General features: G+C 35.8%; 1 pseudogene; it reads right to left on the minus strand.

Moving 5' to 3' along the window:
- Window positions 1-721: 721 nt before the first annotated feature.
- On the minus strand, window positions 722-26,013 carry LOC136033446 (AP-1 complex subunit beta-1-like; annotated as a pseudogene).
- Window positions 26,014-26,307: the final 294 nt, after the last annotated feature.

Consider the following 26,307-nt stretch of genomic DNA (forward strand, 5'->3'; position numbering starts at 1 on the left):
TGGTTTTGTTGCAGCGATATTTCGCACTCTTCCGATGAAAGCGCAGAGTAGAGCAGGCTGGTTTTATTCCTGACCAATTAATGACAGAGCAGATATTCTCCATAAGATAAATCATGGAGAAGGCGAACGAGTTCCGCCAGCAGGCTTTCATTGCTTATGTCGACTTCAAGGCAGCATTCGACTCAGTTGATCGAGATTTTCTACGGAATATCCTTTCTAATGCTGGCCTCGGTTAATATATATATATATCCGCCTGCTTAGGGCTATGTATCAAGAGACTGAAAGCTGTGTGCAAGTGAATGGAACCCAGAAGTTGAGCTTTGGACTCAAGTACGGGGATAGAGTCGTCACTGATTGTGACTTTGCATATGACATAGTACTAGTCACCAACTCCAAGTCACAGCTCCTCATGGCTGTAAACACGCTTCAAGGTGAAGCAGCTAGGACAGGACTATCCATTAAGTGGAAGAAGTCGAAAGTCATGGCAGTGCAGCCAAAATCAGACCTCGACAGTTTTAATTACTTTTGTCACCGGAAACCAAATCGAAGTGGTTGATCACTTCACTTATCTTGGTTCTATTATAACATCAGGTGGTTGCATCAATCATAAAGTTACTGTCCGCAGGGACAAGCCCTCTGCCGTCTTCGGTAGTCTGAGCCATGTTTGGAAGACGCCAATGATCAAACGAGTCACCAAAATGAAGATTCTTTGAGGGTCAGTCTATTCGATCCTGCTATACGGAGCTGGAACTTGGTCTACAATTGCAGCTGTCCAGCACCGTCTCGACACTCTTCCATCTAAGTGGCTTCGACAATCGAGAATATCTGATGGACAGACTTCGTCAGCAACGATCGCCTACGTAGTATGACTTCCCAGTCACCTTTGTTACACCTGTCTGCCGAGCGGACACTTCATTGGTTTGAACATCCTTTGTGATTGCCTACCAACACCCCGAATCGGGTTCTTTACGACTTTGAACCAACTAGTACTGGCTGGAAGTGTCGAAGAGGAAGACCCAAGTTCTAGTGGAGGGATACTCTTGAGAATATCCTGAACCAAGCTGAAATTTTGCTGTCTGATACAGAGACCCGTAATGCAGATCGCCCCACGTGGAGAAGTCTGACGACGCTTTCAACGCCACCGTGGCAAGAAGATTAAGTAAATAAGTTATTAATAACTGAAACTTTAAAACTGGTCATTTTAATCCAAAATAGTTTTCGGTTTTGGTATTATCTAGATGCCTTTATATAGATAGCAGGACTGTCTGCACATTTAGTACCTGTTATTACTGGATTGTTAAAAAGTTCTTGTTTTTTTTTTTTTTTGTGTAATGCACTATTGGAAAGTTCAAACAAAGAGAGGACGTAGTAAATTTTCAAATAGTCTCAATCAAAGAGAGGAAAGCAGCCTCGCTTAAATAAATCACAAAAGAAAGTGAAGCATTTCGAAAGGACGCTAAACCAAGATAGAAAATAGTAAATAAAAAAATATTGGAATTGAAGGAAATTGTTTATATTATTGTTGGATACGTATTGAGGATTTAGGAATGAAGGATTTATTTAATAGGACTAAGTCAGAGAAAGTAAGGAAAGCATTGAAAAACAAAAGGTTTCAAGTCTGGAAAGTATAGGAAATGAGTTTTGAAATATGGTTGATAGAAAGATAGAAGTACAACATTAAAAATTATAAATTTGATTTTTGATAAAGGGGAACCGCCTATTGACAATCCTTAAACTTTAATTAGTTCTATACATAAAGAAGGTGTTACTGCCAATGCCAGCAGATTAGAGCTGTTATACTGAATTCAAAAGAAATCAAACTGGTTGGAAAGATGATGTATTAAAAGGGGCTGCATAAAAAAAGACAAGTTTTAGATAAGGCTCTAACAGCATAACGGTATTGCTTTTGTAAAAAAAGATGGCACGTGGATTATTTTTTCACGATTAGGTTCATAATTGAGAAGTATCTAAATTGTAAGAACCCATTATTCTGGCGTTGTATAGATTACTAGCAGCACTTTATCCAGCTAATTAAACTACCATCATTATTAGGCATGTCTGATAAGTACATGAAAGCAACTCGTGTTGTGTAAAAATTAGTAGTGCTCTGCTTAAGATAGAAAGCAAGCCTATTTATAGAATTGACATCGAATTAACTGTTAGGTAGGGCTCTGTTTTCCCCATTCATACGGAATATTATTGATAAATTTGTGGTTTAATGCTACTGTCTACATCTAACATTAAATAGAGATTAAGATTGGTTTGACCAAGCAAAGGATAAAGGAAGATAGATCACGGTGTAATTTTCGGCAATCCAGCTGATATAAAAAATTCAGGGCCTCCTTGAATGGTTGCAAATGGGCACGAGAAAAGATTTATCAAGTGCTGGAAATCGAAAAGAGGAGAGAGTAAAATTCCAAATGAAACGAAGTGGAGGAGAAGCTTGCACAATTATGCGGGCTTCAGGCAACTTTGTGCTACGACGAGCTGTTGGTATTATTAGTAGTAGTAATAGATCCTGAAAGATCTTATGACCATTGCCTCATCGACATATCATAAAAAAATAATAAGGATATCAAATAGTTCCTAGCTTACCAATGAATCAAGTCCACCACCAAGGAGGTCAACAGGCGCACTACTAAAGGACGGTGCAGCAGCAAACTGGCGCTGATGGTCTACCTCCAAGATCCATGCTCAGCAAATCACCAATTAGTAAATCTTGGGACGGGATAATTGAGGGTTCACTGCTAGGACTTCCTTCATGGCCGTCAACACCGTTCCTATGAAAATTAATGTCCATCAGACCCACAACGAATAGGCTAATATTATTTATACTGAAATCAAGCACACACAAAAAACAATCCAAAGTAGATTGCATCTCGAAAAAGTAGATTGCATCTCGAATAATTGAATTTGTACTACACCCAGTGTGTCTGGGAGTTAGTTCTTTTGCCAATAATCTTCAAAGTCTACTACCTATTTAATGGAAACTTCCTCTTTACTCAAAAATTATCCGACATCTTTAACCCATAAAATGCCTGTCCAAACAGGTATTCCCAACCCTGAATAATATTTTTTAAGTTAACTTAAATCTCGTGTTGAAACTTAATGACATCTCCACCAACTTTGCTACAACAGGCGAAAGAGAGTTTTCCAAGATCATTTCTACCAAATTTCATTCCTTCCTACCAAAAATTTATGACGGAAAGCTAACTACGAGAAATGACTTTTCTCTCTCCGCCACACACTTTATATTGCTGATTCAGGGACGCGCGTTATATTCAAGGATGGGCGTGTTTCATATTTGGCCAGTGTTGCAGCGAACCAAAGAGAAACATTTAATCAGTACGTCTATTTTTATTTCTCACTCTTCCCTGTCATTATTATTATTATTATTATTACCATTGGACAATATTACTTCTTGTTAGTACGTCTTTCCTGTTAGCAGGATACCTCAAAATGTTACTTTATTTTGTTATTTTTTACTATTTTTTTAAATAAAAGGCCCGACGTCATGTCTGCAATATGAGTAAGCAGCTACTTAACACTCGTCAACTTTCTGTTATTGGCCAATAAATTTTACAGGTTCCAATTTATTGCAAAATCCGTAGCATTCAGGAAAAATATGACTCATTTTGGCTTAAGACTTTATAACTCTGCTATCTAAACCATCGAGTAACTGAAAATCCGTTTGTGCAAACCTCCCTCCCTCTCCTTTCTTAAAAAATCTGGGGAACTTGGTTCTGAGTACTAAGGATTAACGAGAAGCTCATAAATATTTGGTTCCTAATGTTAGTGCATTTACAATTTGGCAAAAATGGCGTTGTGGAATGGATTTTCCTTTTGAAAAAAAAGGAGCAAAGTCTCCCTTTCTTTACTAGTTCTATCTTTTTGCTTGACTTAGCAGGAGCGTCAGATATTATAAAACAAAACTTGGTTCAAAAGGCTATGAATAGTTTTACGCACATCTTGCACGACCCTCCCCCTCCCTATAATCTATCCAGACTCCTAGTCTGGGAGGCGTCCATCTTATTTTAAGATAGAAGTTCAACCGTGGTACATGTATTTTTGCAGGTATTTGAATTCCGCATAAATATGTACTTCTGTATGTTTTTCAAGGTTTTCCAGTCAGTATTTCTCTTTTTCCATCATCACAAGCAACACCGAAACACAATGTATAGATAGTACAATTCAGTTCCATACACAACTTTTTTTGTTTCAACAGAACGCCCAAAAATACCTATCGTACTCAGCCCAAAATAAGTACAAAACCCTTGTTACTAGCCTGCTTGAGAGCCTGGTTTACACTTATGATTCAATTGCATCGTAAAATGAGCTTCAATAAATTTATGATCAATCTTCATAAAGAAAATTACCTTTTGTGAACCAGTTTTGGAGTCTCAATGCGTTACAAAATGAGCTGGTAGGAAATCCAAATCCAAAAGTATGAAGTTCATGCATAGATGGGTATTGAAGAAGTCATCTTGTGAACAAGGTTTATCTTTGTGGAACCAAGTTTCGTACAAAGTAAATATAAGACAAAACTTCAGGATCCTCAAAAAAAATCATAAATAGTCCCCTAGAAGAGTAGACGACTTTTTGTTCAACGTCAACGAATACAAAATTCACTAAGGATAGATCTTGTCAAATTCTGCCAACTGGAGAGCCAGAGTGTAAGGCTCACAACTTTCCCTTGTAAATATTCTCACATTAGAATGGATTGGTGACACAAATACACTACCTAGACACAAGTTAGCTGTTGATGGCTTACCTCACCGGTAGTGACTTCCTGACACCTCCAAGACCCCTACCTTCAACAAACGCAGATGGGGGTTTATGATAAACCGACGCCAAAGAGGAAATATGACAAACAAGCTCATCTAATAAAGTTGGCTCTATGAGATCCGTCTCCTCCGAAATCAGGGGTTTCTCAGCAAGAACAACGTCTCTGGCAGCAGCTGGATCTGTTGATAAAAGACGCCAGTAGATGAAGCCTCGATCACGAAGATCTGGGTTATCTGAATCTTGTGTAGCCAGACTTAACACCTACAAATTAAAAATCAAACATACAAAATGCAAATGCAACTAAATAGCAGACAGTCAAATAGACAAAGTCTGATAACCTTTTCAAAAAAAACAGCGTAAAAAGTCAATTTCCCGACGCAATGAGTATTTCCCTAACGACATATAAAACAGCACAATTGCAAACAGAGAGAGGGGGGGCACCATCCTAACAAAATACAAATCTAAGTGGTTAAAATATATGTTTTGCTTTAGTTTTCATGTAAAAATAACACGACAACAGTAATATTCAGATTTCAGTTGAGGTAATAGCATCATATTTTTTGCTAGAACTATTAAAATTAAATCTACTTTACAAAAGACACATTTTTAAAGTAGTTTTAAAACCTATTGGTAGTAAGCTGTGGCTTCTCCATTAAGCATTTAAACCAATTGAATCCTCAACAACCCTCTTAAACAATGAAAGTCCCTACTTCAGACAAGCTATGCTTTTGGTATAGAGCATTCTACTGAAAACGTCTACCGCTACCAATTAAAATATATATTAACTAGTTAGCAGTTTTAGAAAACTTTTGCTCGATATAAGGTTTTAGTGTTGGCAATAAAACCAACTCATTCTTAGAGAATGAATAAAAATGAAGAATGAAAAAAAATTCATTCTTCAAAAATGAAAAATTCAAAAATTCTTCAAAAATGAAGAATGAATGAATAAGAATGGAGAAGAGAATTAATAAAAATCAAAAAAATTAATAAAAATGAACGAATAAAACCAACTCATTCTATTAAGAATGGAATAAACTAAGAACAAGCTGAGACAGTTTTTTATGCTAAGGATGTTATAATCCGATCTAAAAGCACCTTTTGAGTCTGAGGAATCAGAGAAAAGCCAGGTAGTTGGTATGACCATCTATCATTCGCTCTTTCCCGATTTCCAGACTAAAAACTAATAAAGCAAAAATATATAACAACAAAACTGAATTGTACTTTATGTCTGCGACCCCTCTAAAAGGCTGTATTTTTAATATTTATTTTCCGGTAAATACAATAGCCTTACAATCTTTCCCCACTTCGAAAATTCTTGGAACATGGTCCCAAATAAGCAATGGCGCTATTTCTGTTTTGAGACAGCACAAACAGATGACCAGTTTTTTTTTTTTTTACCTTTTCTGTTTATACTTTTATAATAGCTATTTTGTTCCGTTTCTGTTTGTTTTTTTTTACCTCTTTTTCTTCTGTTCCTGATTTTATCTTAGTGATACAAGAATGAAAGATTCGGGAATTTCAAAGTTAAAGTCAATATAGATTAAAAGTAAGTAAAATGACGGCACTCAGTGTGTCTAATATACCAAATAGTGCTGCTAGATTGTTTCAGCGCAGCAGAATCAGGGCCTAGGATTCAGATGAAAGTAGGTAATCGGAAGAAAAGTAAAGGCACAGTTTAATTCTACTAAAACAACTTGTTTCTTACTGTATATTGTTCAGTCAATTGAGCAGCAAATTTGCACAAACAGTGTCACAAGTGCAGCAAGATGCAAACAAATCACTTATTACAGTATATCCTGGTTCTATTGGTAGAGCCTCTGCATCTGACATCACAGGGGAAAGTAATTAGCACCTTTAACCGGGAGAACTTTTAATTAACTATTTTCATGGAGTTTATGCTGCTAAAAAGCAGTGACTTGCTATGACCACCACACTAACCGATAGATGATAAACACTGATTATTAAATGCAAAGTTTCTGAAATGCTTAGTCAGAGAGGAATGTAAATGTATTGAAGTCTTGTCCAGTAGAGATATATGTTTTTGCTGGCAAATCCTTATTGCATCAATATAACAAGATAGCCAAATATACTTTACTCATGATACTATAACCCTCTCTAAATAAAGTCAATGGAAAACTTTTCAAGGAAAAGCCAAGAGCTGAAAGAGTGGCGTAACTGCTGATTTTCAGGAAGGGTCAAAGTTCTGGAAAATTCTGATTTTTTTCTCATTCAGCAGGATACTGATCTTCGGGTGAACACAGTATTTTTTTTGCCATGCAGCAAAAGAATTAAAACTAGTTATCACTAATCAGTATATTATTTACTGTTCATCTCTCGTAAATACCTTTTATAGACAAGCAAATTCCCGTACAATATTATGCAGAAAAGAGTCGTTTTTAGGATACCCTAGTCGGGAACTTTAATTTTGCTTTTATTTGCTGACAAATTCTCTTTGATCGCTGTGGCAACGATATCACTCAGGGGACTACTTCCTTCTTTCCCCTAGTTACACCACTGAGGTGAAAGAGGTCAAATATTTTAATGGAGGTGCAATTTTCAAAATGGTAGGCTACTGGAAGATGCTTTTAATTTTGTAAGAAATTCTAAAATCAACCATTGTTTTAAGAAAAGCATGACACCATGTTTAGATCAATGGAAACCTTTTGGATTGGATGTTCAAAGCGAAAATTCAAAGCTATCTCTCCGGGTACCCCACGAGAAGATGGAAGCAAAGAAAGCATCATGTTGGCCATCTACAAAGCGTCTCTAAAGGCCAATGTTTGATATGCACAAAGACAAAGTATATGACGCTGGTGCAGCAACAACAAGCCCAGGTCAACTCAAAGACATATATAAGGTCAGAGTGATTCCCTAAAGAAAGCTCTAGATAGAAAGGTAAGGAACACCAAGGAAAATGAAATCTGAGAAAAGAAGAACAGACATAACATCATTCTTTAATCCCTATCGATCAAAACAAGCTGCACCGCGGAAGCTCTGCTGCAAAACACTGTTTAAGGACAAATTGCCACTTTTTGTGTTTCATAAGCCAGATATGAAACAGCTTATTTAAAAACAGCAGGGGCTTGAAAGCATCATCTCAGGGAACTATCCATCGTCATATAAGTGTTGCTGCCAGAAAAAGAAAAGTTATGCAGAAGGCTGCTTTAAGGTCTGCCTCTTAGGCTAGCTCGACTTTTGCCTATTGGTCTGCAAAAAGATCTGCCTTTGTAGGTATCACAACCTTTTACCTCAGGGAGATGAAAAATGGGTAGAAGCTGCAGCAGTGCGTTTCACATTTCAAGAGGCGTGAGCATTTTTATACAGCTATAAAAACATTATAGCTGCAACTTGGATCCTTTCAGCAATCCAAGTTGCATTCAGACAGTTTTTACTGCCAGATACGATGTTCTATGTTGTGACTATTTCTTAGACAAAGCTTAGACAAAACTTGTAGGCTATGAGTAATATCCCGAACTTCATGTTTTGCACATTGTCTTCATTTATCTGTAACACGTGCTCTTGGATTTTGGCCACCTCGAAACTTAGTCAATGATATTCGTGAAGAAGATTGCGTGAAATCCTCTGATGAAGTAGAAGATGGAGAGCCAATTGATGAAAATGGTTCAGACGGAGTCGAAAACTCCAAAAGTGAAGATAAGATTTCTGAAGAATCTGATGAAACTGATACAGTGTCTACGGAAGAGGGTGGCAAAAGTAATGAAGAAGAAGAATGGGGAGCTGGAAGACAGTAAGAAAACGAGGTTGCAGCACAGGCTATCCGAAGACGCGTTGCACTTGCTCAAACATTGATAAAACTGCAAAAATTATACAGAAAACTAAAAGTTTCCACTGTTCAGCGTTGTACCTTTAAAAGAGGTTGCAAAAAGAGTGGCTTTCGTTTTCATATCCCTCTTGACATGAAAGTGCGATAGAATAGCAAATTGGAAATGCTTGAGTCAACAAAAAACCTACGTTTTTTGTTGACTCGATCATTTCCAATGCCTGGAAATCGATTTTTTTTTTGCCTAAAGATAGTTTGAGGAGAAACTTCTAGTTTAACTTTCAGAGTGACGTAGAGCTTTCCAGTACCGTAAGATTTTTCATTTTTCATTTACTTTACATATTTACAGTAGAAAAACTCATATAAATCCTGGGGGGCCAAAAAGTGCATTTTTTATCATATTTACACATTTGAAATATTGGTAGATCTACATTTTCTGAACTGGGGATGTACTTGGCTGAGAAATAAAATTATTCCTCTTGGATTGAGTACGTATAATTAGTTATAGTCAATGGTCTCACTACCAATATTTCTTTGGAAATAGACCACAAAAGCATGCTTACATAATCAAAATTATGTCCAGTAGTATTCTTAAAACAAAAGTTTGAAATGGTAAAAATTTCTATAATAGAACAAGCGTATGGGCTGAAGAAAGTATTTTCTGCTGCAAAGGGATAGAGATTTTTGAAATAAGTTATCAAAAAGGGCAATTATCCTTATATTTGTATCACTTTGAAAACCGGTTTAAGAGAAGCAAATACTTAAAGAAAGTATTCTGCATCAAAGGGTCCTAGTTTCTTTGAAATTCAGAATTTGAGAAATTTAATTCAAATACTTCGTGGGAACGAACTGTAAATAAGGAGCAATGCGGCTCAATAATAACCAAAACTCTAAAAAATGGAATTTTGATATCAAAAGGCATATTATGTTGTTGATTCCAAATATACTTATTATGTTGTTGAATCTAAATATATACGAATCATTAAGTTTGGTGTTACCCATCAAAAGTTAAGAGCCTGAGAAAATTTGCTTGATTTTCGAAAAAGGGGGAAACACCCTCTAAAAGTCAAGGAATCTTAATGAAAATCACACCATCAGATTCAATGTATCCAAGAACTTTATGATAGAAGTTTCATGCTCCTATCTGAAAAAGTGTGGAATTTTTTATATTTTGTCAGAAGAAAGATCACGGATTTGTGTTTATTTGTTTGTTTTGTAGTTTCGTTATTTTTTCCCAGGAGTGATCGCATTGAGCCAATAGACCTAGAATATCGAGAAAGGGCTCATTCGAACAGAATTAAAGGTTCCAGTCACTTTTTAATAGACCAAAAAATTGGTGGGCAACTAGCCCTCCTCCCTCCTCCTCAGAATAGTCAAAAACCTCAGTAACTTTGTCTTTCAGGAAAACATACCCCTCCCCCCAGCCTCTGGGGAAAGGTTTGTAAGTCATGAAGTTCGCCCATTGTGTCCGTATAGTATTTCTTATAGGGAAATATACAGACATTTTTTGGGGATTGGGGGGAGAATTTTCTCCAAGGGGGATTTTCTAAAAGAATAATTTTCCACGGGGAGGGAGGTTCGCGGGGGTAAAGTTTCAAAGGGAAATTTTGTACTGGGGAACTTGCCAGGATCTCTATACAAAATTGTTTTTATTTGTCTTACTTCTTCTTTGCTGGCTCAATTTTATATGAGGAGATATCAAGGGGAATTGTCCGGGGGATACATTTACCCGCGTTGAAATTGTCTAGAATATCTGTCCGTAGGTGGGAGGATTTTCCACGAAAAAAAAATCTCCATGGGAGATTTTTTCCACCAAACAAGTTCTCCAGATGGAATTTTCTGCGGGAGCACCTTTCTACATGGGAGGGGAGATTTGAGGGAAGAATTTTCCACGGAGGTAAATTTTCGTTATGATTCAAAAAACAAAATCAGAAATAGTCTCTTTCAAATGAAAGTGGGCTAAGAAAAAAATTTCTGTCGGAATCGTCAGCAGAAAATTTTCCGGGGGTATTTCTTGCTAGAATAGAATTGTCTGGGGCAATTTTCCTGGCAGGGGGGGGGGATATTTTATGTGGGAAGAGTTTTCCACGGAGAATTTTCGGCATGATTTTAAAAACAACAAGAAATAAGTATTTTTCAAATGAAAGTGGGCTAAGAAAAAATTTTCCATGAAGGGGGTAGCCGGATTTCTTGGCATTACTTAAAAAAGAACAGAAATTAAATTAAAAAACTAAATTTCTTCAACTGAAAGTGAGGAACAACATAAAAAAAAACACAAAATATCATGTATATGCGGGGGTTACCCTGAACTCAATACCTCGCCCTTTACATTCCTTAATGAAATCGTTAACTAATCCTTTTCTTTGATTTATGAAGTGGGAAAATGGCTCTAGAATTTGCAGTAACGACATTTTTTGAAACTTTTTAATAGGCGTGCGATTATTCAAACAGTTATTATTATCAACAACAACAGCATATCATTATTTGTTTTGCTTATTACAATTTTACAGCAAAAAAAAGGAATATCATTTATTTATGATTTTAGCTCTTAGGTACATAATTTTGCTAGCTTTTTTGTGTTGCCAATGAAGCTTTTTTGTGCCCCTAACTGATATTACACACCCTATAATCAGTGAAATTTCTAAAGAAAATTTTTCAATGAGTTAGGGGGAGACTTTGCCAAAATCAATATGAAAATTTTGTTTTAATTTTTTACATTTTAAACATGCAAAGCACCCTTAACCCATGAATCTTTCTTTTATTTTATCTCTCAGACACACTTTCCAGGGATAATTAACCTTAAAGGCTGTTTTAAGCTGTGAAGCAACGAACGTTTTTGAATTGGCGGTACGAAATACCATTTTCCCGTCCATTTTTCTTCTTTCTTACTTTCGTTTAAGATGGTTTACGAACATCAGGATAGGGGAAGGAGCAAAGCATAGTCTGGAAGGAGGAGACTGTCCCCTCGCAAAGCAACTATGGGCTTTGCTTAAACACTAATAACTTTGAGCTAACTGCATAAATTGATGAAGAAAATTATTTTATAATCAAAATATCTCAAATAACTAGTATGCATTCCCAGGAAGTTCGAGGAATATACAAGTATGTTGTAGATGGTGTTGCACCGTTGAGGCTTGCATACCATGCTACATTAGTTTAGCTTGTTTGTTTTTGAGATATACCTATTTTCGAGTGACGATAATTTCAATAACTTATGAAGTGATTGTGTTGCTACAAATATATCTAAAAATGGAAGCAGAAGAAGCTGATGTTAGCCTAAAAAGCATTCTGAAAAGTAAGCGTTTAAAATCCGGACCGCTGGCGCCATCTATTATTGAAATTCTCACCACATACAAACTGTACAAACCTTACGAAGATTTCCCTACTATTCAGCTTAAGCCGAAAAAGGAAAAGAAATGGCGCGGCAAGCGCGCAGGTAGAAGTGTCCGAGAATGCAGAGAGCGCCGTGTACTTTATAACGGTGATCACAGTATTCCAGTAATCAGTATAGCTCGCATTGACAGTGGAACAAAAAAGTCAAAGAATAAGCAATATGAGACATGCTTAGTTACTATAAATTCCTTAGAACCTAAACCAACAGTACCAACATTGAAGCCCTACTACCCCGACGAAGCTTCGAACAGCTCAGATAACCCCCCTCCTGTGCTAAAACCTGTCACTCAAGTGCCAAAACAAATTTCCCAAGCCTAATTCTGTGCAATTCCAGGTCACTGACGAGTATAGTGGACGAGTTAGAACTTGTCTTACGAATCAACTCGACACCATTAGCAATAATTACCGAATGTTGGGATATTACTAGTGAAACAGGCGCTATAAGAGGCTATCTGAACTTCTTCAATACCAGGCGTGACAGAAAAGACACACGACGTGGAGGTGGAGTAGGCATCTATTGCCGTGAAGACTTGCCATGCAGACAACTTAATAACCCTTCAGATTCCTGTCATGAAACAATCTGGCTATGGTGCAGACCGAGAGGGTTACCAAGAACTTACTCGTGTATCATTCTAGCAGCAGTATACTATCCCGAAGGTGCTCGCAACAGACGTGAATTAGTGACATTTCTGCAGCATCAAGTTGACAACTTTCGGAAACAATTCAGTAATCCAGCTTTCATCATAGCTGGAGACTTTAACTTAACCGACAAAAAGTGGATTTCACGTGTGTTGGATCTAAAACAAGTGGTCGATGTTCCCACTCATGAAAGTGGAAGTATACTAGACCTCATACTAACGAATCTTGAGGTGTTTTATGAACCACCGGTTTCCCTCGGACCACTCGCTAAGTCAGACCACAACATTCTCTGGTGGAAACCAAAGAGCAGAAATAATATACCGAAACCAAAAACGGTTAAAATAGTTTATAGACCCCTCAGTGAAAGCTCCATCCAAACATTTGGCAGGTGGATCGCTAACTTTGACTTTGATCCAATTTGTGTTATAACAAATATTGATGAAAAGGTCGAGACATTATACTCGATTCTGCAGCAAATGTACCATGAATTTTTTCCAGTTAAAGAACGCACGATATGTGAGACGGATAAGCCGTGGTTAGATAGTAATATAAAAAAAATGATCAAAGAACGATGTAAACTTCATGCTGCAGGAGACATACTGAATACAAACAAAATAAGAAACAACGTCGTCTCAGCCCTCCGAGCTTCCAAAAAAAATATGTACGGGAAAAAATAGCACAACTCCTCAAGTCATATTCTCATAAGTGACATGACGCAGTAAAACGGCTTAGTGGGAAAAAGAAAGGAAACGAAATACGAATCAATAACCCAGACGGTAGTCTGATAAAAGCCTCGGAAGTCAACGAATTCTTTACTCAGATTTGCACTACCCACCCAACCGTAAGTGATGAACAAATGTGTGACATCATTAACAGCAATAGTTCTGATGAAATCGTAGAGGTGTCAGAAATGGCAGTTCACAATGCAACTGGACTACGTAACAACTGTGCCTCATACCCAGGTGAACTCCCCGTGAAATTACTGAAAGAGTACTCACCTTTCTTAGCCAAGCCTATTGCATCAGTGATAAGCCAATGTTTCTCAGAACAATCATTTCCGAAGATGTGGAAAGCTGCATATGTCCGTGTTATACCAAAAGTCAAGACACCCGAGTCCTGTGACCAACTGAGACCAATATCGATAACTCCTAGCTTAGCAAAAGTAGCAGAGGATTTTATCTACCATTCTTTGTTAGAACAAATTGCTCCTGCGATCGATCCGTACCAATATGGTTGCATACAAGGCAGTAGCACTTCAATATATCTAGTGCGAATGCATCACTTAATCGTCCAGTGGTTGGACACTTCTAATGGTACTGTCGACTTATTTCTGGCGGACTACCGAAAAGCATTCGACCTTATCAAACACAAGACTGCATTAACTAATCTGAAAGAAATGGGAGCTAAAACGCAAATACTACTATTAGTAAGAGAATTTTTACAAGGGAGACTGCAATCAGTTTACCCTTTGTTTACAGAAGATACCTACTCTGAGTGGTCAGAATTAACCTGTGGATGCCCCCAAGGAACGAAATTAGCTGCTCTTTTATTTCTTGCCGTTATCAAGCCTATGGAGCATTTCAAGTTTGTTGATGACTTGTCTGCACTTCTCAAATATATAGTCGAAAATGCAGTGACAAAGCAGCACTATGACCCAACTTTCTTCACAGACTTCATCAACCAGTGCAAGTCGAATAGTCTACAAGTGAATGAACAGAAATCAAAAGTTTTAAGATTTAATCCACTCAAGTGAGATATCACTATCCCAGATTCTCTGTTTCCAATTGTTTCCTCTGCAACAATCCTAGGCGTAACATTTACAAGTGACTACTCGTTTAAGCTGCATGTAGACAATATTGTGCACAAGGGTTACTATTCAATCCAGAGTTTAACAAGTATGCGCAGGTTAGGCTTCTCTGATCGTCAGCTCCTGCTGGCGTATACAACCTACATCAGGCCTTTCCTCGAGTATTGCTATCCTGTTTGGGGTACCCAAACTCAGAACATGGCTTACATGGCAGATGAACTAGAACATGTCCAAAAACGCACTACTAGAATAATACTTGGACCCAGTTTCAGAAGCTACGAAAGTTCCCTTGAGCTCTTGAATTTGCCCACCTTATTCGACCGAAGACATGAGCTAATAATGAAATTTGGGAAATCACTATTAACAAACGAAAAGCACCGATCCATGCTTCCACCATCCGCATCAATCAGCAGACCTACTAGGCATTACAACAAACTAGAACCAGTGAAGTGCCGTACGAACAGATTCGCAAACTCTTTTGTACCATATTTCGTAAGAGCATTTAACAAGTGTTAATTGTAATTTTGTGATTGTAATAGTAGCATAATTTAGCGTTCATTTTTGAGTGCTACGATAGCTATTTCAATGAACGAATACGAATACGAAAGGCTGCATAAGCATAATAGTTCATTTTTAGAAAATTTGAACGGGAAAATGGAGGAAAATTAGAGAATAAAGGATGGTCATAGACAGTTTTTTGCCCTTTTGTTACACCAACTGTTCTTTTTTTACGGAAAAAGTGCTGCAATAGTAAAAAGTTTTCTCAAAAACGTTACCGCCAGAGAAAAGCTCTATCGTGACATGTGAAAACCCTGACGAGAAGTTAATGAGAGGATGAAAGTTAATGTTTTCAGATTGGCGAACCATTCATCTTCTGGACTTAAAAAAATGTGGAGCTGTCAGATATGGCTCAAAAGCATCTTAGCGTACCCACTACTAACGTGTCGAGTGAACTGGTATTTGTGATCGCTGGTTATTTCACGCGAAATCATTAAGGCCGGTTAACATCCAAAACGCTGGAAAAGCACATGTTTTGATTGATAAGCTTTAAGGCTTGAACAAATGATGCTATTAGCTTTTTGATAATAAACCAAAACTTATCGTCAACAAACTTTTTTTTCTTTAAGCTTTAAGCGTTCAAAAAATAGCTGTTTTCTGTTTTTACCAAAAAACAAGATAGAAACAAACACGGATCTTCTGTTTTCGATTGGCCTGTTCTGTTTCTTTTCTGTACAGCCCAAGTCCTGTTAATTTTTTTCTGTTTCTTCAGATAAACAGAACAGTGCCCATGCTTAAATCTCAAAGTGTGTGTCGGGTGTTAACTAAACCCAAAACTGACATTTCTATGCCAGTATAACGACGTAAGTAAAAATAAAGAAAATTAAAATCTCTCAAATTCTATTTGATTTTTCTCTCTTCATTTATTATTTCCCTTTCTTGTTTTTCTAAGTCTCAAATTCTATGATTGCATTTCACTGTTTTACATACGAATGGCAGAAGCATGTAACAGTCGCTTGCTCCCTTCTTTAACTGGTTTAATTAAAAAAAGAGCATTTAAATACTCTTTCTATATCCAATAAAGCTTTATAGTTAGTAAAAAAAAAAAAATCTAAAATGTTAGCCAATCTTTATAATGACACGGAAATAATTAGTTCGATTTTATATATTAGATGTTCACATAGAACATATTCTTGGACAATACAAAATACCATAATACAAATAAAATCCTATCGCAAGAAAACTAATCCGCCAATTTTTTATATAATGAGTCATAGTATCCCAATATTCTTTGAACTCTACTAATGACTACCAGTAACCAATACCAATAACTACCAATAACTTCACCAATTACTACCAAAAAGTTCTAAACAAGCACCAGATATCAAAATAGCTTCAGGACCAGGGTTGGTTGGCCTCCTTCAACTTTCGACTGATGAAAAAGGACTAGATTTCTCAATCTTTGATCGAATACAATGAAATGAGCATACTCCAAAGTTTCTACGACCACAAGGTCGTAGGGAATGAAGAAGGGGCAGCCCCCCCATACTATTCAGATAAAATTCTGGTCATTTGGGGCTTAATATTACTTTTTACTTTCATAATAATAGCACAGACCAGAAATATTCTCGGAAATCAAGAGGAATTAAATATCAATATCTACCTCCAACCTCAAGCTGTTTAAGAACTACTGAGATAGAAACAAGTTTCTATCCCAAAAATCTTTAAACTTTTCAATAGCTACCCAAAAGCGCAAAACAGGCACCAGATATTTATTCTATCGTCTTCTTTTATGAATCAAGTGCACCAGTTTTATCTTCGAAATCATAAAGGTCGAAATCAGAGTCTCTATTTGACGAGTTACACTTTTTTGTTAAATCCGTAAAAAGTCAGAGTCGGAAGTTTAAAATTACCGATCGGAGCAACACTATGTAATTTCGTACTTCGACTTACATTCGATGATTTCACACATTCATCATTATTAAGGAGTAAAAGGTTATTCCATTTTATTTATTTAGATTATAGTTCAATTTATTAAAATGAATTTCGAATCCAAGAGCCTAGACGTAGGTATTTAAAATAAACCCTCCAAAAAATTTCAATTAACGCGTAAATAAAAGAATTCAATCGATTAATTAAAAAAAAGAATGATTCTTCAAATCAAAGGCCCTCATCCTCACAAACTCTAAAAGAATCCTTAATAGGACGAAGAATGTATGTCCATTGTTTTGTAATTGGAAAGGTGTCAGTTAATAAAATCGTGATACCTGTTGAACGAGCTCTTGAGTGTCAGTAGGCCTTTTCAAGAAAAGTTTAACAATTGCTGTCAGAAGTTGTAGCTGGACTTGCGTATTTTCATCTTGGAAGCCTTCCAAGAAACTTTCCAGTAATTCGTCAGCATTGTCAATCCTCTCCGCGCACTCTCCAATAATCCAGATCATAGAGGCTCTATTTACAAAAGAAAGAAAAAATCACTATTTTTTTAAATAAACAGAATATTTTTGTCAAATTACCTTACAAATATCCTAAAAGAAAATAGGAGCTTTAGCAAACCTTAAGTCTACAAAAAGAACCCAAACAACATGAAAGCTTAAAATTATATTAGTTTATGTCATCCAATTTATATATTTTGGGAATGTTAAAGAAATACTGAGAAGAATGGCATATTTTTGTGGAGGGGGAGTAAATGCGCTAGATATTTCTGCCCCCCCCCCTTCCGAGTACTCTTTTCTTGGGAATGAGTCACAACATAGAAAAGAAAAATATGGCAGTTTGCTAACTCTGATAATTTACTCACCTTTGATAAAAAAAACACCTCCCAACAGTACATATTTGTATATTAAATAAATATTTTGCAGTAATTTCGGCTTTTGTAAGCTTTAAATTCAAACAACAATTTTTACACAAGAATTCATATAAATATAAATTAAAAGTGCACAAAAGCAAACAAATGTCCCCCGCCCCAATCTGGAAAAATGTTTTATGGGTTCACTGCCCAAGACATCTGAGATTTTAAACGTTTTACAATAGAGGGGTAAACTTGCTACATAGTTTCGTTTGACATTCAGTACATAACAGAGATCTACCGAACCCTTAATTTTTTTTTTTTCTTGCACGTTTTGAAAAACAGAACATTGCAAATTGGATCAGCCTGAGGACTTTTTAGCACATTCACACACTTCAAGAAAGTGTGCTAGATCCTTCATTTGGTTTTTAATTAAGTAGATGTAGTAGCAGTTGAAGGAATGTGAGTTTTGAATGCATTTAGGGAACGCAATTTTAAAATTTCTGAACACACATATTCAAATATTGAGTTAAAAATAATATGCATATTTTTGTAAAAAAAAAAAAAAAAATTGTTATTTTTTAACAAATTCACACACTTTGAGAAAGTACTATATCCGCCATTTGGTTTTTAGTCAGAAAATGCAGTAGCAGTAGAATCGATTTTACAGTTTTGAACGTTTAGATTTTTAACAAAATCGTCCATTCACAGCTAAATGATGTTTAAGCTGACTTCCCATTTTATTTTGATAACTTTCGAAACAGAAATTAAAAGGAAATTGTTTGTTATAAATACTTATTTCATTGCATAACGAAGAATTGTTAGAAAGCTTATTGTTAGGAATAGCAAAAGAAAGCTCCCATTATTTTTATTTGGCAAACTTTGAGACTAAAGCAACAAGAATAATTTAAGAATGCCTGTGTCACCGAATAGTATGGATTTGCTAGAAAGCTACCTTTAGGATTAATAAAAGAAAGCATCCTGTGTGGGCATAGTATACTTCGATTAAGTTCCTGCCTTCCTTTTCATTTTGACAAATATTGAGGCAAAAATTATTTTGTCAAATCAAAAATTAAGGAGACAGTAACAAAACTTTTATGATTGAGAAAGTCTAAAACTCCTATTGAAAGTTCAGCTATCCCATATCAAAACACATTCTCAACAGAAAAAGCAAGGTTTTGAAGAATTGCAATTATTAGCTTCTGGGTTATATTAGTAAACAAAGGTTAACAGTGATATTTAATAAAGAAAGGAGACAAATTTAAAAACAAGCTCAAGTCCAGATCTAGCATTATTATTGATTTGTTCGTACGTGAAAAATTATTCTCCTTAACCAGGTTGCATTTAGAATACTTTAGTCATTCGGCAAGTTCCGTTAGTTTCAATTTTAAATTATCTGAAAGATGTGGAATGAATCCCTACAACATCTTTGAGATGTGCTTAAATAAGAATACTTGCCCAGAACTGTACTAAAAATACTATCAGCATTGATAGCTGATAACCGAAAAGAATCCATTTTAGAAATCAGTAATATCTGTAGACAGATACCGAAAACAGAATGAAATCCGTTTTCCATTTAAACTAAAATTGTGTTAAAGGATTAATGCACATTCGAAACTTTAACTTTTTTCAAACTTTCAGGGATCAATGCAGTAGGACCAGTAGAGATATGTGCGCTTATAATTCAAGATTGTGAAAAATGTGCATAATATATTGGATTGGGGATAAGGGATAAGGGATGGGGATAGGGATGAATGCAGTAGGACCAGTAGAGATATGTGCGCTTATAATTCAAGATTGTGAAAAATGTGCATAATATATTGGATTGGGGATAAGGGATAAGGGATGGGGATGGGGATAAGGATCAATGCAGTAGGACCAGTAGAGATATGTGCGCTTATAATTCAAGATTGTGAAAAATGTGCATAATATATTGGATTGGGGATAAGGGATGGGATGGGGATAAGGATGAATGCAGTAGGACCAGTAGAGATATGTGCGCTTATAATTCAAGATTGTGAAAAATGTGCATAATATATTGGATTGGGGATAAGGGATGGGATGGGGATAAGGATCAATGCAGTAGGACCAGTAGAGATATGTGCGCTTATAATTCAAGATTGTGAAAAATGTGCATAATATATTGGATTGGGGATAAGGGTCGGGCTGAAATGAAGGAAACCTGAAGAAAGCGAAATGATGACAAAAATAAGAAACTAAAGAAATGATGACAAAAATAACATTGAATTTTTTTGTTCAAGCCGTTCAAAGGCCAAATTAACTACGTCCATGAAATCAAAACAAATGAAAAAGATATACAGCTGATTTTGATTTTAATATAGTATTCTTCTGGCATTAAAAACTTCAAGGATTTTCAAGTACTTATTTATTGAAGCACAGATAATGTATTTAAGTATATTTAGCACGGAGATGGTAAAATTTGTTCTAATAAAAAATCTTTTTAGTAGTTTTGATGGTCAAAACTTTGTTTAATACTTAGTTCTTATTAAGAGAAGAATTATATTTGTTATCTAACGGATCCTAAATAATAAACAAAGTTAAGAGTAAGTCAAGTGCTTCAAAAGTAGTCTTTTTTCATGTAAAGACACCACTTAATTCATGTGTCCTTCGAATGGCTCATTTGTTACTTTTAACCTTGAATGGGTTCACACAAAGATAAAAACAAGTAAACTGACTTACCTGGCCTCGGGTTCATCCAAAGTGTCTAAATTTTCACAAAGAGTGCTAATGATACTTTCATATCTATTCGGGTACTTTCTGAATATGTCTTTAATTACAACTATTGCTTCTTGCACAACGTAGTTTACCTAAAATGAGTGTTTTTCAGCCTGAATTTAGAATTTTTGAACCCACTTTCTTCAATGCATCGAGATGGAATACAGGAAAGGTATACTCCTCTATCAGTGAGGCTTCCGAGTACAATGTCTGGTCTGCTTAGTCCCAGTGCTCATTTAAATATTCGGAGAGCAAGAATCAACACAAACAGAAACTAGATAGACAAAAGATAGTTTCATTCAACAATTAATCTGATAATTAATTTAAATAGTCAATTAGTATATTACCCACACAAAACTCCAGAATTCCCTAGCATTCTCCGCAATTCACAGTTTGGCGATTGGATTCATCACATTTACTTGGAAATTTAATCTAACTTATCTAGGGTATTAATAGAACAATATTACTGTGAATGAGGTAAGAAGTGAGCCCCACCAACCCATCGCCTATTGAACATATAAAATCCAACGAAAGGAGCATCTCAGATCTTCATTTTGACCTTAAGTTAGGTTTACTCTTATACAGGGTTGCAACTGAGATTACGTTCGCAACATTTTTAGTATGTTTTAAATAAATGGTTACTTTTTATGTTGGTTAATTTCTCTCCCCGTTTATATTAATTCCATAAGAATTTTGATTTGTACAAAAGAATACAAAATATATTTCACGTATATCAAACAACAAGTTGCACAAGAAATCGTGTTCAATCCTACAGTCAAGGGCTACAGTGAAGGAAAGATTAAGGTGTTTAGAACGCGTTTTATGGATGAAATCCTAAAAAATTAAATTAATTTGCTCATCTAGAAGAACGTTTCTTTGCAAAATTACAACGTGTAAGAAATGCCCCATTCACAACGATATTTTACTACCAAGAGATAGCTAGCGCTAATTTAAGCCAATCATAACTTTTTCTTAAGTTAGAAAATTCTATGAAAAATGTGATTGGCTCAAATTAACGCTAATTAAATCTCAGCATTATTAAAATCTGATAATAAATGGGCTTTAATCTATTCCTACTGGTTTTTCTAAAAGAATAATCAAGCGAGGAAAATACATCAACAATAAGAGGAAAAGAAGAGGCTCGCGCTGTAGTACAAATCCAGGATATAAGTAGCTAATCTTCTCCATAAAACGCTGTAACCACATTCAATAGGGTTTCAGCGAAACTACAACTACTACTACTAAAACTCACCACAGCACCAAGCCGCCTGAGGCCGACACAGCTCCACACGCTCCACCTCCATCTGAATCTATTTAAAGCCTCCCTCTTTACAGCCTCCTAAGAGGTTCCCACTTCCCTAAGATCTTTCTTTATGACATCCTCCCACCCCAATTATGGACGATTTGCTTTCCTTTCAGCCCTAGACAGTGGCCAAAAAAGAAAATCTTTGGCAATCTGTCATCTTTCATCCGCATAACGTGCCCAAGCCCTCTCAACCTTTCTCTCATTATAACCCTATAAAGCGGGATTAAACCACACTTTTCATACAGCCTAGTGTTTGAAATACGGTCAGTCAGTCGGGTATCCAGAACAATCCGTAGGCAATTTTTCTGGAAAACATCTAGAAAACATTTCCATCCGCTTTTCGGAGCACACATGATTCAGAACCATATTTCACCACTTTCATCACTGTAGCTTCTAATATTCTCTAATATAAGAATATTAGATTCATTTTCCGTTGTTCCTAGCCTAAGTGACTTAGTATTCTAAACATTAATTTTCAAAACCTATTCTAGCACCCTGAACTCTTAAAATCTCTAAAAGTTTATTTATTTGGCTCAAACTTTCATCTAGAGTGCTTAAATCATAAGCATAATCCAAGTCCAGGAAAGTTTTTCCTCCCATTGGATTCTGTGTTCTGCCATTTCCTTTCTTGTGCTCCTTAAGACAAAGTCCATCAAAATGATTCATATAAAGGGTTATAGAATACAACCCTGTTAAACTCCTGATTTAATACGAAACCAGCTGCTAAACTAATTATCATCTTAACTGCAACAGTTTTGTTCTCGTATATAGCAATAACCGCTTTAATGTATTTTTCTAGTATACCATACAAGGATAAGATCTTCACTAAAGCTCTTCTATCAAAAGGATTGAACTTTTGCCCATAATCTGTAAAACTTAGGACTAAAGGTGTTTGATGACTTAAGTACTTCTGAATTATTAGCCCAAGAATGAAAATTTGGTCGGCACATCCTCTACTCCTTCTAAAATCGCGCTATTCTTCTCTTAAAGCTTTGTCTACCGCATCTCTCAGTCTAAAAAGTATCATAATTACTAAGTAATTTGCTACCTACAGAGACTAGGCTAATACTTCGATAATTACCACACTCACTTTTATCACTTTTATTGGTTTAATTAGGGTTTTCCTAAAAATAGCTAGGTACTTCCCCTTTTTCAAAAATAATATTCATAATCTTCATTAACTAATTTCTAACCTCAGAGCCACCATATTTCAGAAACTCATTTACCACACTACCACCACCTGGAGCTTTATTATTTTTTAATCCTTTTAGTACTGTCACTAAATCTTTATTGACGTCCAAGCTGTGACAAGCTTAATCATTTTCCTCAATATCTTTTCCTGCAGCTCTATCTTGGTTTAGCATACTCACAAAGTATTCTACTCATCTCTGTTTAACTCTTTCCTCACTACTTATTGTGGCCCCATTCCTATTTTTAACTAGGACAAGTCCTGATTGACTACTCCCTCTCAATTTATTAACATGCCAGTACAATACTTTACTATTATGCCGTCTAGCTGTATCTTCCAGATCCAAGCCAATTTTATCCATGGCCTCTGTTTCACATGTTCTTTGTTCATATATTTTAATGCTTTCACCACTTTCTTTACATTCCCCTTGTTTTCATATAATCTATCACACAGGTACTATATAAGAATAACTTTCATTAAAGAATAGATGAATAATTGAGTAAACATACTTTATAATATGAAGTGTATTCCCATCACAGATTTGTTAAAAATGCATTTTCGAAGGACAAAACAGGGCACCCAATTCCGATCGTACCAGATTCATTAGCTTAACATTTATTACTTGAAACAATGAACGAATCGCATCCAACAATTTAATGTTGCATTATTACCTCTATGGCGAATAAAATTGAACTCACCTTAGTTTGGATTAGCTCTAATAAGGTGCTCACACACCTTTCAGTGGAGGTTTCGACTTTAATTGCACATCTACAAATGGCACGGACAGCCTTGCGCACGAAATCAACATCAACTTCAGTCGCAAGCTCTTTCAGTTCACTCAGAACCTACAAAAATAAACAAAAAGATCTGATTCGTCAACAGAGAGATCTATCAAATATATTGAACAAAACAAATATTTAAATTAAACATACTGCCTAGTCGATATCGTCCATTTTGAGGAATCTGTACCAATTCTGCGCCGATCTTAGCAGTGAGGTGAAGAACGAGTCTGCAAAGCTGTGTTGGCCTCCAACAGTTTAGTACTGTGATTAGTTATTAATAGCAATAGTATTAAAAGTACTGGACTAGTCAATGTAAATCAATTCTGGCAAAAACATTAAATATTTGAAAAATACAGGGCGCGAGACCAGTGGCGTAATCTAGTCAAAATCTTGGGGGGGGGGAAGTTGGAGCCAATTTTCGTAAATCAAGTGAAAATGACAGCAAAAGTTGATAAATGAGCCATTTAGTACCATACAGGTGAAAATATTATAAAAAAAGAAACTGGCCTGTTTCTGTGGATGCTTGAAATTATGTATGTTTATCTTAGTTTGACGAGATTTTTTGGAGAAACCAAATTTTAGTTAGGGGGGGGGGAGTCTAGGGGAGGCAGTTGATTTGAATAAACTGACCTTGTGTACGGACAATTGTTTATTTTCCCTTTTCTTATTCTGTTGACTGTTGAATCAAAATCAAATTGGTGGAAGTGATGAAAAACTTGAGAGCCACGGCTAATTAGAGTACAGTCAAGACAGATAGTCTCTGTGAGTCAGTTAACTGGGTCTGAGTCCTCTTAGTAGTAACAATTTAGAGCCACAAACAATTATTTTAAGAGGTGAAAGTGCGCTTCCTTGGGAATGACTTTGCGTACATGTGTACCTCCTAGCTCCAGGGGGGAAAGAAAGGAAAACCATGATCTTAGCATCCAATCCTAATTGTTTTAGACTTATAACCAAGGAACAATTTTTTTATGATGATTTACGAGGAAGAAGGATGCCTGTGGGTGACACTCCCGTCATTAACTGCGTAACCTGAATAAAAATCCTTGCGCAGCCAAATCCCCGTACTAGATATTACATTTTTCTTGCTGACGAAATGAAATAGGGGGAATAATTTTTATGTAAATTTTTGAATAATAAGAGAGTAAATAGATTAGAATGAATTTGAAAAATAACTTTTGGGCCAAATTTTTAAGTTTAGGAATAGGTAAACAAATAGATTTTCCTTATTGATATTTTCGGTCGGTTTAATTTCCGAGCGATTCAAGACTTTTGGCTTAAAAACTATTGATTTTTCCTCTTAGTTCATGTTCAGTTTTTACATTCGGAAAACACTTATATAGGTATTCGTTAGCAATCCAAATTCAACGTATTTTAAACATCCAAATTCCCAAATTCCTGGGATTCTCCAAATCCCAAGGTCTTGAGATTTCCCTCTGAGCTTAGAATTCTGAGAAAAGTATGAACACCAATAAAAACAAAAAGAAGTATATAAGGTGTATAATCCTATCATCAAATAACAGACCAAAAAGGAAGGCGTTCATTTGGGGAACTTAAAGCATTTGGATGTAAAGAAGCAAAAGGATGAAGGGCATTTATGGTAAACAGATATTTCAAAGGGATTGAAAAAATTGTTTCTTTATTTTATTGTAATTTTGGTTCCATTGTAGAAAGCGCCTCCTGTGACAGAAGGGTGCCCTAAAAAAAGGCTGACGTTAGACGATGGTAATTGGATTTAAAAACAAATAAATAAAAAGAATAAAAAAGTTAAATCTGAATACTTTTTAGCAGCAAACATTTTGGGATTAAGTTAAAAGGTAAATATTTCACTTTTGTTTGTTTTTAAGCATAGACGGTAAATGAAAAGAACCATTTTAAATATGAAATCACAGCTTACACCAATCTTGACTCATTTAGTTCCGTTATCTTTTGACTTCCGAACTTTTGTGATTGCACACAATTGTAAGATAAGGAAGTATACAGTCTCTTGATTTTGGTTTTCCTTTTTTAGTTTTTTATCTTTTTTTGGTCTTTGTCTCCTTTATTCTTTGTTTTCCAGCTTTTACTGTATTTTAGTAATTTGTTTCCCTAGTTTGTTTGACTGCAGGAGCGAGCGTCTCGCAACTAACCCAACTGTAATCTGGAGATTCATCGGGGGAAAAGTCAAAAGGAGTCGCTTCAGGGCTTTCAAGTGAGAGTGACTGGATCAACTATTTCACCAGCAAATTTTCTCCACCTGATCCAGTGTTAGAAACGGACTATGAATCACTACTAATGGATAGTCTAGTTGATACTGAATCAGATATTTGCTTCATAGTCACGACCTCTGATATTTATAGTGCTATCATTCACCTTCGAAAAAAGTTTTCACGTGGTTATGATCAATTATGTGGTTTTCATTGATACATGCAAGTGATAAGCTGCTGCAGTATCTATATTTACTTTACCCAATCATTTTAATCCTGGTACTGTCCCTGATTCTTTTTGTGTTGGTACATTGATACCTGTTCCAAAAAAAGATAAAGATAGCCAGCAATATTGTTCCTATAGACCAATAACAATTTCTTCTGTTCTATGTAAATTGCTGGAGTTACAATGATTAAGGACGA

The sequence above is a fragment of the Artemia franciscana genome, chromosome 12 (genome assembly GCF_032884065.1).
Source record: "Artemia franciscana chromosome 12, ASM3288406v1, whole genome shotgun sequence".
NCBI lineage: Eukaryota > Metazoa > Arthropoda > Branchiopoda > Anostraca > Artemiidae > Artemia > Artemia franciscana.